The sequence below is a fragment of the Macaca mulatta genome, chromosome 13, assembly GCF_049350105.2.
Source record: "Macaca mulatta isolate MMU2019108-1 chromosome 13, T2T-MMU8v2.0, whole genome shotgun sequence".
NCBI lineage: Eukaryota > Metazoa > Chordata > Mammalia > Primates > Cercopithecidae > Macaca > Macaca mulatta.
This window is the reverse complement of record NC_133418.1, coordinates 68,633,093-68,646,383: the sequence shown is the minus strand read 5'-3', so window position 1 is coordinate 68,646,383 and position 13,291 is coordinate 68,633,093. Positions and strand designations below refer to the sequence as shown.

The window sequence follows — 13,291 nt, the reverse complement described above, 5'->3', positions numbered from 1 at the left end:
TTTTTCTTTTCTCTTAATCTTAGATTTGATTTTCCTTTCTCTTTAGAAAGTTTAATACTGAAAAGTTACTATAGAGAGGTGACAGAAGTATGTAGTTCTTCTTCCCTCTGCTAGAAAACATTAAGAAAAGATCGTAAATAGAAACATCATATGTTGATGTGGAAGGTGAGACAGCTTTGTATTAATCTTAAGTTGTCATGCCCACAACTGCACAGGGAGGTAGGCTCTCAACAGAAGCAAAGACACATACTTTTCTGCCTTGCCTACCTTACTGGGTTGCTGTGATGGCAGTTAAAAAAGAAAAAGGAAGAAACTGTTACAAAGTTGTTTTGGCAACAATGCTATATTAATGTGAATAGATAGTCCACAGGCCAGATAAACTAAAATAGAGTAGCAAAATATCAAGGAGTAAGCTGTTTCTAACACTTATCTATACATTCTGTTCAAGTATTCTGGGGATATTATCATATCCATGGGAGGATGTCTCTATACGCATCTTGTGGGTGCGCTGCAATGTATGCATTTGTGATCTTAGTTCAATCGGAGGCTCTCTATAGATTTGTATTTGAGAGTAACAAATTTCAGTTTGGTCATTGGGTCTGTTCAGATGGTGGCAATTTTCCTATTTCCCTGAAAACTAGTGTTATTTATTCAAAGCTGTAATTATTTGGATATCTTCTGAAAACCTGGAGGACTACCCTTCCCGCAGCTCTCTTGGCTGTGGAATGGTGTGTGGGGTGTCAGGAAGCACATGAGCTTTGGAGTAAGGTGGACCTTGGTGTGACTGCTGGTTCTACTACTTACTACCTGTGGGCTTTAGGCAAATTGTTTTATTTCTTGGAGCCTCAGTTTCTGTGTTGGTAATACTTGTGCATGAGATGAAGAACTAAATACGGTATTTGTGAAAATGTCTAACTAGTACAGAATCTGATACATAAATTCTCCATAAATGCTAACTTTATTTTGTTTTAATTTTATTCCTATGTCCTTTGGTTAACTCAATTACTTTTTCTGTTCGTTTTACAAATCTTCAACCTCCAGAGTTTACAAAAGTTACCCAAATCCCACTCATTTTTTATGCCTTTATCTTTTTTGTTATTTTCCTCCTTCCTAGAATTTTTTCATACCCATTTCTGTATCTTGCTTGAGTTACTGATTTATTGTCAATGTACTAGGGTGTATTAGTATATAGGTCAAGAGGTGTCTCAATCTGTAAGTTGAAGGGCTTCTGAGTTTACATGCTGTTATTGATTCCTCAGAACCTTATGGTATCTAGAGTTGATACAAGCTATACTTGCAATTCAGTTTTCTCTTCTTTCTTTTCTTTCTCTCCATCATCTGAGACATGTCCTCTGTCAAACTTCGGGCCTAAATTCTGAAACATCTCAGGTCTTTGGATACTCAAACTCAAGCTAGTGCTGAAGTAGTATTAATTTTGTTATATTTGAGTATCTTTTGCGTCCTACTTTTTGGAAATTAACTCAAAGCAAAGGTAGAACATCTATATAAATCAACTGAAAAAGTGCTGGTGGATGAAAGGACCCATAAGAACCCACTCAATGTTACTCTCTTCTGTATCCTAATTTCCTAGCAGTTATGATGACTACCTAAAGGTTCCCTAAATGAACTTCTGCTGTTTGATTTCTAGTTGAGAGTCACTATCCAAGCAATAACCTTTTCAAGTCTGCTTCCTTTTACCTTGTCTTTTTGTTATTTCTGGGACTGGGACTCCGTATCCTCCAAGGTTTGAAAAATAGCCAAACATTATTTATTTTTTTTGTAGGCCTGTAGGCATTTGGAAAATGTTTGGCTTCGAATTGATTTCAATGAAATAGTTGGCTGGAGTTACAAATGAGCATTTTGGCTGGAATTGTGTTAAATACCAGTTTGAATTTTGGTAAAGCTGCCCTGAGTACATCTATCTTTGTCAATGGATTTGTTTGTTTATTAAGTGCATACTTTCTGGATTTTTGTGGGAAGAGAAGGTCAGACAGAGGAACATGAGGATTAGAAGTGATTACGAATGGGGAAAGGGATTCATGGAGAATGGTGTCTAGAGATAAGGCATTATGAGAAGGGAATTTGAGTCATAGTGTGCATAAGTGGGTGTCGAGTCCAAAGCCAAAACCGGAACTGCCATTGAGCTGAGCTTCCCACTGGCATGTTTTCCACATTCTGAATGGTGGAGACATTCTTGAATAGGTAGTCACAATTAACAACAGAACATAAGTGTTATTGATACAAAGGATGGTTCCCATAAAAAGGCTTTATCCTTCTCTAGTTCAAGCTTCTGCAAAGCCTTAAAAAGAAGCCAGTTCCACTTCAAGAGATATGGTGCATTCTCCATCCCTGTGACCTAAGCGGATAAATAATCTCCTCAGAGACAAGCCATTATTAGTAGGTTGGATAATGACAATAACATGAGTAATTGGAGAGAAATAAAGTAGTTTCTGTTAGAATAGTCATCGGGGGTTGCCTATATGTAATTGGGTTGCAACCCTTAAGACTAAACTTTTCCACCTTCTCTTTCATAAAAAAAGAAAATTTTGGAGGTGCTCTTTCTGGAGACCAGAGACATAATAATAATTAACTTCAGTGACACTGATCTGCTCCATAGAATTGAAGTTGTAATGGCTGAATCAGCTTGGACCTACCTTCTTTGGTAGAGTACATCCACAGTAAAAGAAGGAGAAAAGCTTATCCGGGAAATATTTAGGAGATAGCGTTTAGAATCCAGATCTCTGAAGATTCTTGCAACAGAGAAGAAATGTCAGTCTAAGTCTGTCAGAGTTTTCTGTTTTTTTTTCTTTTTTCTTTTTTTTTTTGGAGATAGAATCTCGCTCTGTTGCCCAGTCTAGAGTGCACTGATGCAATCTTGGCTCACTGCAACCTCCACCTCCCGGGTTCAAGCAATTCTCCTGCCTCAGCCTCCTGAGTAGCTGGGACTACAGGTGCCCACCACCACACCTGGCTACCTTTTTTGTATTTTTAGTAGAGACAGGATTTCACCGTGTTGCCTAGGCCGGTTTCAAACTCCTGAGCTCAGGCAATCCGCCTGCCTCAACCTCCCAAAGTGCTAGGATTACGGGCATGAGCCACCGCACCTGGCCATTTGTCAGAGTTTTCTAAGAGGATACTTGGTTTGGGAAGATGGAAGTGATGCTAAAGGCAACAAACATGAAAGCATGGAAGATGATTAGATACTTGCAGCCTGTAAGCCTGTAAGTCTCCATGACAGAGTGTTGGGCAAGATTGCAAAAGGGTTGACTTACCCATTGTCAGCTTCTTGGAGGCAGGGGCCAAATTTGAGATTTCTTCTGCAATTCTCACAGTGCCAGACTGGAACTCACTGGCTTCTTTGAGGAGTTCAGTGCCATGCCACAATCTGGCAAGATTCACATCCTACGAGAACGTGTTTATTCTAGAAGCAAATGCATCCCCATTGTCAATTTAACTGGCTAGTGACCTAGAAAAAAGGCACAACCCCTATAAAATCTCAGTTTTCTCACTTAAAAACAGGATCCCAGTATCTATCTCATAGGCTTGCTAGGAGTTTAAATAAAAATATTTACATAAAATGCCTAACAATGCCTGACATGGAACCATACAGTACTAGTAGCAGTGTCAAAAGCGGTTATTTAATTAGGGATGACCATGTTCTTAGCCTTGTACTAAGCATTTTATGTAGATTATCTCATTTGATCTTGACAATGACCCTATCAGGAAGGCTGTTACAGAAATCAAACTGAGAATGGGAGAATAACCAATAGCAATACCTTTCCATGGAGTTACAAAGCAACATGGAACTCACTTTTCAGAATCATGAGTTCCAGCAATATAGTGAGAAAAGGAGAGTGAAAGAGACAGATACCAGGAGGCAGCGTCATTCTCTTAATTTTAAGAGTTCATTTTGAAGAGAAGCCTAAGAAAGCCACCTAGGAAGTACCTGTAAAAGTAAAAGGACACCTGGATCTTTATAGGGCAACAGCAAGGGTGGCTAGACAGAGATAGTACTATGAGGAAAAAGATGAATGGAACATTTTCTCCACTGCTTTGGAGCCAGTAAGGGAGCTAGTAAGTAACTCAGGACCAGTGAGAGAAGACAGGGGCTCAGTTTAGGGAAGACAGGGGCCCATAGGGGAAAAAGGCTAAGGGGATTACCTGATGCCTAATGCCTGAGGTCCAAAAAACAATCTTTTAGGATGGAGATTGAAGAATGCACATCCCTTGGGCAGGGACAATACATACTCAAACTATTTTGATTGGCTTGCATATGTTTAGGGAGTGAATGCCAGGAGTCCTCATAAATACTTATTTTTCAGTTACTATATTGAGGTAAATACACTTAGAGAAAAATGCTCAAATCGTAAGTGTGCAATCTGATGAATTATCACAAAGTAAACACACCCATGTAACCACCACCCAGGTCAAGAAAGGAAACATTACCATCTTTATAAATATTTACTACTCAAGAGTTTTCACAAGCTTAGTTTCTTAAATAAATTTGTGTCTTTCTAACATAGACATTTAAAGTAAAATGTGGCCAGTTAGGATGTTTTATGCATAAAGTGAGAAAAGCAGCTCATTTGAAAAATGAGTTGGAGAAAACACTTGAAATCCGAACAATTCTATAAAAGCAATCTGTTGAAATCTGCATAAATTATAATTAAAACCTGAAATAAGGGGCAGTTTTATACACCTTCCTAATACAACAGGGTACTGAAAAATTGAGGTTCAAGGAGGAATCCCTGTTTTTTCATTTTGTGTTTTAAAAGGACTATGCTGCTTAAAGCCTTCAAGAAATGACAGCTTTTGGCACTGTCCCAAGCACACTGTGTGTTCAGCAAATATTTCCTGGTAATGACAATGGTGATGTTACCTTTTTTATATGATACGTGGTGATCTTTGTCTCCCTAAAGCAAAAATCTGTGCAAAGACATATGACTTTTGGTTCTCTGCAGTTGTTGCTTGGAACCTCAGGAGAGACAATAGTCTTTGTGTATTAGTGGTGTGTTTTATACACCGATTGAAATTATTTGCCCTTTACCTCTATCCTTCTCCACAACCAAACACAGGCTCTGGGTTTTGCAGAGATATAAATAAGGAAAGAAAATAAGTGGCAAAACTGGGTGTAAGTCGCTCACGTCTGTAATCCTAGCACTTCGGGAGGCTAAGATGGGAGGATAACTTGAGACCTGGAGTTGTAGACAAGCTTGGGCAACATATTAAGACCCCATCTCTCCAAAAAATTTAACAAGTTAGCTGGTTGTGGTGGCACATGCTTGTTGTCCCAGCTACTTAGGAGGCAGAAGGATTGCTTGAGCTCAGGAGTTTGAAGCTGTAGTGAGCTACGATCAATCACTGCACTCCAGCTTGGTCAATAGCAAGACCCTGTCTCAAAAGAAGGAAGAAGATGAACAGAAGTATCACAGAGGAAAACAAATTCTGAGTTAAAACCACGCCCTTTGCTTCAAGGAGTCAATATTACAACTTAGTATAGCAATTAACCACACCTTTTATTATATCAGATTCCATTATGTGCATACTTGTACTTTAGTGGATAGTTATTTGTGAGCTGAAGAAGGTTCTCCATGGCAGCCACCACGGTGGGTGATGATAAGAAGAAAATAAAAAGCCGTTTGTTAAATAGGAGGGTTATCTAACTTTTACAGACTATCATATCCTTAATGGATTCTTTAGTTGAAACTTTACAGGATACAGAGTTGACAGGATATGTAAATTTGATGATGAATAATGAGTATGGTAACATTTACCTGTTTGTGAATGCAAACTCAAGCTCTGTCTTAGGAACTCCCCAAATGATCCCTGCTGTGCTGAAAAGATATTAATTACTTGTTCTGTCTTGATTTTTAGGTTGGCAGTAACAATCAGGAAGAGATGAAGCATCTATTTCACAGGACTATGTGCACTTTATGTTGTTTTTGTGTTCTCAGCAACAGCATTTAGCATTTACCCATTGAGGTTAAAGTATAAATCGATGTCAAATTTATACAAATCTTTCTTCCTTGGTGTCTACTTTAGCCAGTGGGTTGTAATTTAGTAGCTTTGATTTTGAGTCAACCATTTGACTTATATGAAAAATTGAGTAACTCAGGCACTTTTATTAGAATGTAGATGTTCAAGTTAATTCTTTAGAGATAAGTGTCATGTGGTACAAAGTAAACTGGACTCTAGTTTCAGGTTTACCACTAACCAGCTATATGTCCTGGGGCCACTTAATTTTGGGGCCTTAAAATCAGCTAGTGGCTAAAATTGTGGGTGTTGGAGTCAAGTAGACCTCGTTCAAGGCCCTTATTAAGCCTCTAGGAGTTTCAGCTTTTTTTTTCACCTGCAAAATGAGAACAGTAATAGTCTGACTTCATATAACGTTGTTATGGGGACTAAATGGGACCGTGTATGTCAAATGCCCAGTATACAGTCAGTGCTCAATATATAAGAGAGCTGGAATAAGTGGCCACTATTTTCCTTTCCAAATCCAAAGATTTGATTTCTGTGAATGGTGGAGCTTCTGAAATGTCTGTCAAGATTATATCCAGATAGGAATTTCAGGTCCTTGAGAGATGGCACATTGTAGCCAAGCTTTAATTCATAGGCCATTGGGCACTGGTGTATTTTAGTTACACATTTATTGAAAACCCTGACATCCTTTGAAAGAAAACAGAGGGAACCGTTACCCCATCAGAGGAGGAAAGACCGTGTGGACTCATCTAGCACAGTCCTTCAAGAGAAGCTGTTTGCTTGCCTTAATTAAGGGTTGTGTATTTAGTATTACTAAGGCTAGGGCAAAGAGGCATGGCTGTGCCCAGGAAGGAAAATGATAAAAGATACATGGACAGTGTCCTTAGGAGGGGCTGATTAGGAGGCAAAATAGTCCTCCCACCAGCATCCTCTCTCTTGCAGTTTACACAGCAATGGGAGAAGACTGTGGTGGTGAGAAACAGCAGCAGGAGACTAGGCCATCCTCAAAACTTGCTCATTCACTCTGAGCATAATGACCATATCCTACATCTTTCCAGTTCTTTATTATTGACAAATATTTTACCAGCCATGAGAAGTAAACAGGAAAGTGAATACCTTGCTTGTTGTAAAGATTAGGAAAATCAGAGAGGTCTCATTTAAGTAAGGGAATCAGATACTGAAAACCTACATTTCCTCAGTAGACACTGGGGACCCCAAAAGGAGTGGAGAGGCAAGAGTTGAAAAACTACCTATTGCGTACTATGTTCACTGTGTGGGTGACAGAGTCAATAGAAGTCCCAAACCTCAGCATTACACAATATATCCATGTAATAAACCTGGATGTGTACCCCTGAATTTAAAATAATTTTTTAAAAAAAGTAATAACAATTAAAAAGAAAACAGCTTCTTAAAAAAGTAAACATACATTTATCATATGACCCAACAATCACATCTCTTGACATTTGTCCCAGAAAAATGAAAATTTATATTCACACAAAAATCTTAGACTATATTGTTTGTATTAGTTTTGTTTGTAATGCCAAAAGACAGACACAAACTAAATGTCCTTCAATGGGTAAATCATTAAACAAACTATGCTGCATCCATATCATGAAATACTACTCAATAGTAAAAAGGAACAAACTATTGATACATGCAACAGCTTGGATGGATGTCAAAAGAATTAAGCTGAGTAAAAAAAAGTCAGTCTCAAAAGGTTACATACTATATGATTAAATTTATAAACATTCTACAAATGACAAAATTATGGAGATAGTAAACAGATTAGTGGTTGCCAGGAGTTAGGGATGGGGCATCAAGAGGGCAAAGAGATAGGTTTAACTAGAGAGGGGTAACACCAGGGATGTTTGTGGTGATGAAATAATTCTGTATCTTGATTATGGCAGGTGTTACACAAATCTACATGTGGCAAGTTGCATAGAACTATACACACATACACACATGAGTGCCTGTGCATTAGTGAAATCTGAATAAGATCTATGGGTTGTACAAATGTCAATTTCCTGGTTTAGATATTTTACTATAGTTATATCAAATGTTCCATTGGGGGAAATTGAGTGAAGGTACATAGAACCTCTGTATTATTATTTTTTAACTGCTTGTAAGTCTATACATTTTTCAAGATAAAAATTTGAAAAAACAAAAACAAACAAAATAAAACCTAAGTTTCCTGACTTGTAGTTCCATGCTTGTTCCTGTGTGCTATTTTATCTGAGATGTAGAATTATGCACATTTAGATAATTTATTTCCTTCCAATGCATGTCTTTTTGAACTTCAATTTCTTTGTTAGGACAAAAAAAGGACTATAAAATAGGACTGCCAATAATACCTTCTTCGCTGGGTTTGTGAGAAAACTAAATTAAACAATGTGTATAGAGTGCTTCATGCAATAGTGACTATTAGTCGTTGCTATCAAAGAGTTAAAACATCCCTACTGCCTGGAAGGATGCTAAATTACTAGCAATGTTTTTATTGTTTCCTTTAATGGAACCTCATGTTTTGAAATATTTTGTGTATCAAATTGTATATATGGTTAATAATTTTTTTCTTTTGTTACTATCAAAGGCATTTTAGACTGTTAGTTGGAGCGTCTGATTAGCAATTGCATCAATATTGAGTTGATTTAAATACAATGAAAGTAAAGAAAGCTGATATTTGGAGAGCCTTCTTATCCTCATCTAAGGAAATGTACTTCTTTCAGGTCACCTGAAGTGCTGAAGTGTCTAAAACATCTTGCTGATGTCCAGCACTGACTTTACAGACTCTGGACATAGTCGAGCTCTCACTTTTCAATGAACAAGCCAAACCTTATTATTATAATCTGAGTGAGTTGACATTTTGTGTGTGATCTAATTCAATTTTTGAATGTTACAATTTTTTCCATCACATCATGGGAAATTGGTGTGGTCCAGAAATAATCCAAATGAATTCACTAAGAATGAAACTGAAGATGAATTTTTAACATGCTACCAGAAGTTATTGATTAACAGGCATACCAATGTTTCAGATACTATATTATGAATATATAAAAATCAAATTATGACTTTTATTCATTGTCATTAAAGATCAATTTCAATAATAATTTTTAATAGTTTACCCTTTAGTCATGAAATTTTTATACTATCAGAGGAGAAGGGAAAATAATTTTTTTTATTTTATTTTTGTTTTTATTTTTATTTTATTTTTTTGAGACTGAGTCTGGCTCTGTCGCCCAGGCTGGAGTGCAGTGGCCGGATCTCAGCTCACTGTGGATTGCTTATAGACAAACTGTTAAGGGGGAAAGTTATAAAGGATGTTGAAAAATATAAATTTAAACAAACATCTCTTATTTTGACAGGATATGTTTCAGAGGGAACAAGTCTTGAGTCTTTCAAATATTATTGGGCCAGTCTAAAATAATTTCATTGTGAGAGCATTTTCCCTCTCTGTGTGCAGTCTAAGTGCATATTTTGTGCTCTTAGGAATAACTTTCCAAAGCTGTGTGAAGAATGTAGCAATAAAATCTAATAAGAATTATGGCTCATGACTTGAATGATGTCAGTACCCTTTTAATCCTCCCAAACACGAAAACGTTTTCTCCTCTTAAATAAGATTTCTTAACTCCTTATTTCTAAGGAAATAAGTAGATCTCATTAGTTCTATTGGCAAAGTAAGAGTTAAATGAAAATGTTTCTTTCCATTATTATTAATGCTTATACTTACTAAGACCACTACTTTAGAAAAGAAATGTATTCTAGACAATATTTTATGAATACATATTATTTTGTCTGATTATTTTAGTGTTTCAGTTATAATCTTTTGTTTTCTCTAAGCCAGTGGTTCTCAAACTTGAGCATGAGTCAGAATTACCTGGAAAGCTTGTTGAAACACAGATTGCAGGACCCATTCTGAGTTTCTGATTCAAGAGGCCTCTAGAGGGGTGCAAGAATTTGCATTTCTAACAGGTTCCTAGGTGATGCTGCTGATGCTAGTCTGGGAATCAAACTTTGACAACAACTGCTTTAAGCCATGTTAGGAACAACCTTCTTATTTTACAAATTTAATTTAGTGGGATTCAACCATCATGAGGCATGTAGTTCCCTTGGTTTAGAAGAAGTCAAAGTTCAGTAAGTGGGCTGTAGCTTGGCTTTTTGGCCATGCTAGATTTATTCCAGGTCAAAGAACTGCTTATAAAAAAAGCATAGTTGATGAAATGATTCGATGCTTGAAGATGTCAGACTGTAGAATCTCTACGGGTAAGTGTGTGATTTCTTCAGTGACATCACATTTGCCTGCAGAGATTTTCCAGTCTGCCACTTTGAAGTTGTATTTAAGATGGAAAAAAGTTGTCCTCATTCTACAGTGATCTTTCTTGTCTTGCTAAATTTCAAAACTATATTTATTCAAGGTTAAAATTGGATGGTAAGTAGGAGTTATAGTTGGGATTCAGATAGGTGCATAAATGAGAATGGATACTCCCTAATTTTGCTGCACATATCCATAGAGAATGAAGGAAAAGATGAAAAGTGAAGTTTCCCAAGCCACAACCAGTGGATGAGACTAGTATACCTTGGTCATGGAAGAAAGACTAGGCTTCTTATGCCATCATTCATTTTTTTCCCCTCAAATTATGCTGGTTGTTTCATATGTGCTTATTTTTACCAGTGTTTTAGTTACACCAAAAGCCTTATGGTCAATCCAGGTAAATATCCTTTCATTTCAAGCAATTTTATCTCATGTTAGACTTTGCAGTTGAGTTTCTCAGTCTTTTGTAATTTAGTTATGCCTAAGTAATAACAAGATTAGATGAGTAGAATGAGGAGATGTGCCTTTTACTTTTATTGTCTCCGTCTTTCTTCTGCCTAATAATGGTCTTATGATAATACCATCACCTGCTGCTAATCTTTAAAGTGCTGGAATAATGCATAATATGCAATATTTACTTTAGAACTCAAAAATCTAACTTGTGAATATTGTGATATTATTAACACTACAATGTCAGGTTTTGGGACAATGTCAACTGTAAATTTATTTCAACATTTTCCTGGAACAGGGACTTTATATATTTTGTTATCTTCTATATCCCAGCACATAGAATAATTCCTGGCCTATAGTAGGTACTCAATAAACATTTATTAATGATTGGCTATTACTTAGGATGTCTTTTTGCAAATGCTTGTTTACCATTAGAAAGGAGATATGTATATTCACATATTGTATTGATATTAGAGTGACATTTAATTTTAGACAAGATAAAATGAGAGAGTAAATATGTAAATCTTGGTAATAAAGAATCCTTCTACAGTAAAATGCATTATAATAAAATTTTTTTGTAATACTTGGTTTAGGAGTAGATTAATAACTTCCTTCAAGTATAACAATGTTATATTATGTTTTTCAGGCATGTAGTTGAATTTCGAATGATGAGTTTTTTAGTCCTGGGTTACATCCAAATTTATGTAATAATGAATCACAAAATTAGGGTTGATTATGTTTATACTACACAACACAGTGTCTTGATTATCTGTTAATCTGCTATATACACATCCTTGGACCTCAAGATGACTTTAAAAGCATCCTCGACTTTCCTAAATAAACCATAAATAGAAACTTAACATTAAGTCTCTCATAAGTGTGCAGAGGATGTAACAGGTGGCCCTGATCTGATGTAAGTGTAGCTAAAATAATGTGTTGAAATAATTGCAGCTTAGAAAGATAGAAAACATCTGGGCTTCAAGGGAGAACATTTCCATCCTTTTTGCTGCTTTTAAAAATAGAGAACTACATCATTCTGGGTTGCATAGAAAGAATGATCTTGTGTTAGAAACTCTACGATCCTCAGTCTGTTCATCTAAAGCTCCAAAGGATGAGACTAATATACCTTGGTTATGGAAGAAACACTAGGCTTCTCATGCCATCATTCATTTTCTTTTCTCAAATTACTATTTTTGTTTATATGTGCTTGTAGGGCCTGATTAACAGTGTCACTTGTTCTCTTGAAGGAAAATTGAATTTGTGAACGATGGAATTATAGTTGCCATTTCTTTAATGTTGAAAAACATCTCACCAAAGAAGATATAGTAAGCTTTTCAAAGAAGATATGAAAGGTTTTCAATATGGAATGTCATTAGGGAACTGAAAATTAAAATGAGGTACCACTAAACACCTAAGAGAGTGGCTAAAATCCAGAACACTGACAACACCAAATGCTGATGAGGATATGGAGCAACAGGAACTCTCAGTAGTCATTGCTGAAGGGAATGTAAAATGGTATAGCCACTGTGGAAGACCGTTCCACAGTTGTTGATATCTTGTTTGTTTCTTTGCTCCACGGGAAGGCATGAATGGAACAGAGCTTTGAGACAGAATCCTCATTTTAGTTGCCTCTATGAGTAGGCTGTTTAGAGGCAGCCAGCCTATTAATATAGGGCTCTTGTTAGTTTAAGCACTTAGGTAGAAAAAGACCCCTCTATAAATGCAAATTTTTAATATCTAAGCATTATCTGCCTTTAACATTAGTACAGATGAATTTATAAGATTATTTCTAGCAGACAGTAAAGATCTGAAAAAAAAATTGAACAGTACAGTTACATCTTAAAAGATCAGAGGCCAAGATCTACCCAGTGATCCTTAACCCTGGCTGTATATCAGAAACATTTTGGATTTATGGAGAAGACAGATTTCCAAGCCCCAACCAAGACCTCCTGAACCTGAACTTACAAGATGTGGACTTGAAAAGTCTCTTAAAAAAAAAAATAGTAAACTTTATTTTTTAGGGCAGTTTTAGATTCATGCAAGATTGAGTCAAAAGTATAGAGAGTTCCCATATGTCCTATCCCCATCCATGTACAATCTCCCCTACTAATGACATCCCCTACCATAGTGATAACATTTTTTATGATGGATGAACCTACATTGACACATCATTATCACCCCCAAATTCACAGTTTACATTAGAGTTAATTCTTGGTGTTTTCTGTGTTTTGACAAATGTATAATGATATGTATCCACCACTGTAGTATCATGCAGAATAGCTTCAGTGCCCTAAAAATCCTCTGCCTATCCATCTCTTCCTCTCCTCTAACCCATGGTACCCACTGAGGTTTTTTATTGTTTCCTTAGTTTTTGCCTTCTCCTAAATGCCGTATTGTTGGAATCATATAGCATTTAGCCTTTTCAGATTGACTTCTTAACTTGGTAATATACATTTACATTTCCTCTATGTCTTTTCATGGCTTGCTGGCTCATTTCTTTTTAGTGCTGAATAATATTCCTTTGTCTGCATGTATCACAGTTTATCCATTCACCTA

At 36.4% G+C, this 13,291-nt stretch overlaps 1 long non-coding RNA gene and 1 other non-coding gene across 6 annotated transcripts in view; both read right to left on the bottom strand.

The window, feature by feature from the left end:
- LOC144333605 (uncharacterized) overlaps positions 1-13,291 on the bottom strand; it is a 90,231-nt gene that overhangs the window by 30,194 nt on the left and 46,746 nt on the right. For all 5 annotated transcript variants that reach the window (XR_013402487.1, XR_013402489.1, XR_013402490.1 and 2 more), the window contains one exon: positions 3,273-3,421. This is a non-coding gene — a long non-coding RNA (uncharacterized LOC144333605). The remainder of the gene's footprint in view (positions 1-3,272; positions 3,422-13,291) is intronic.
- Positions 10,213-10,294, bottom strand: MIR216B (microRNA mir-216b). The gene has a single exon (NR_032454.1). It is a non-coding gene; the product is annotated as a microRNA mir-216b (primary transcript).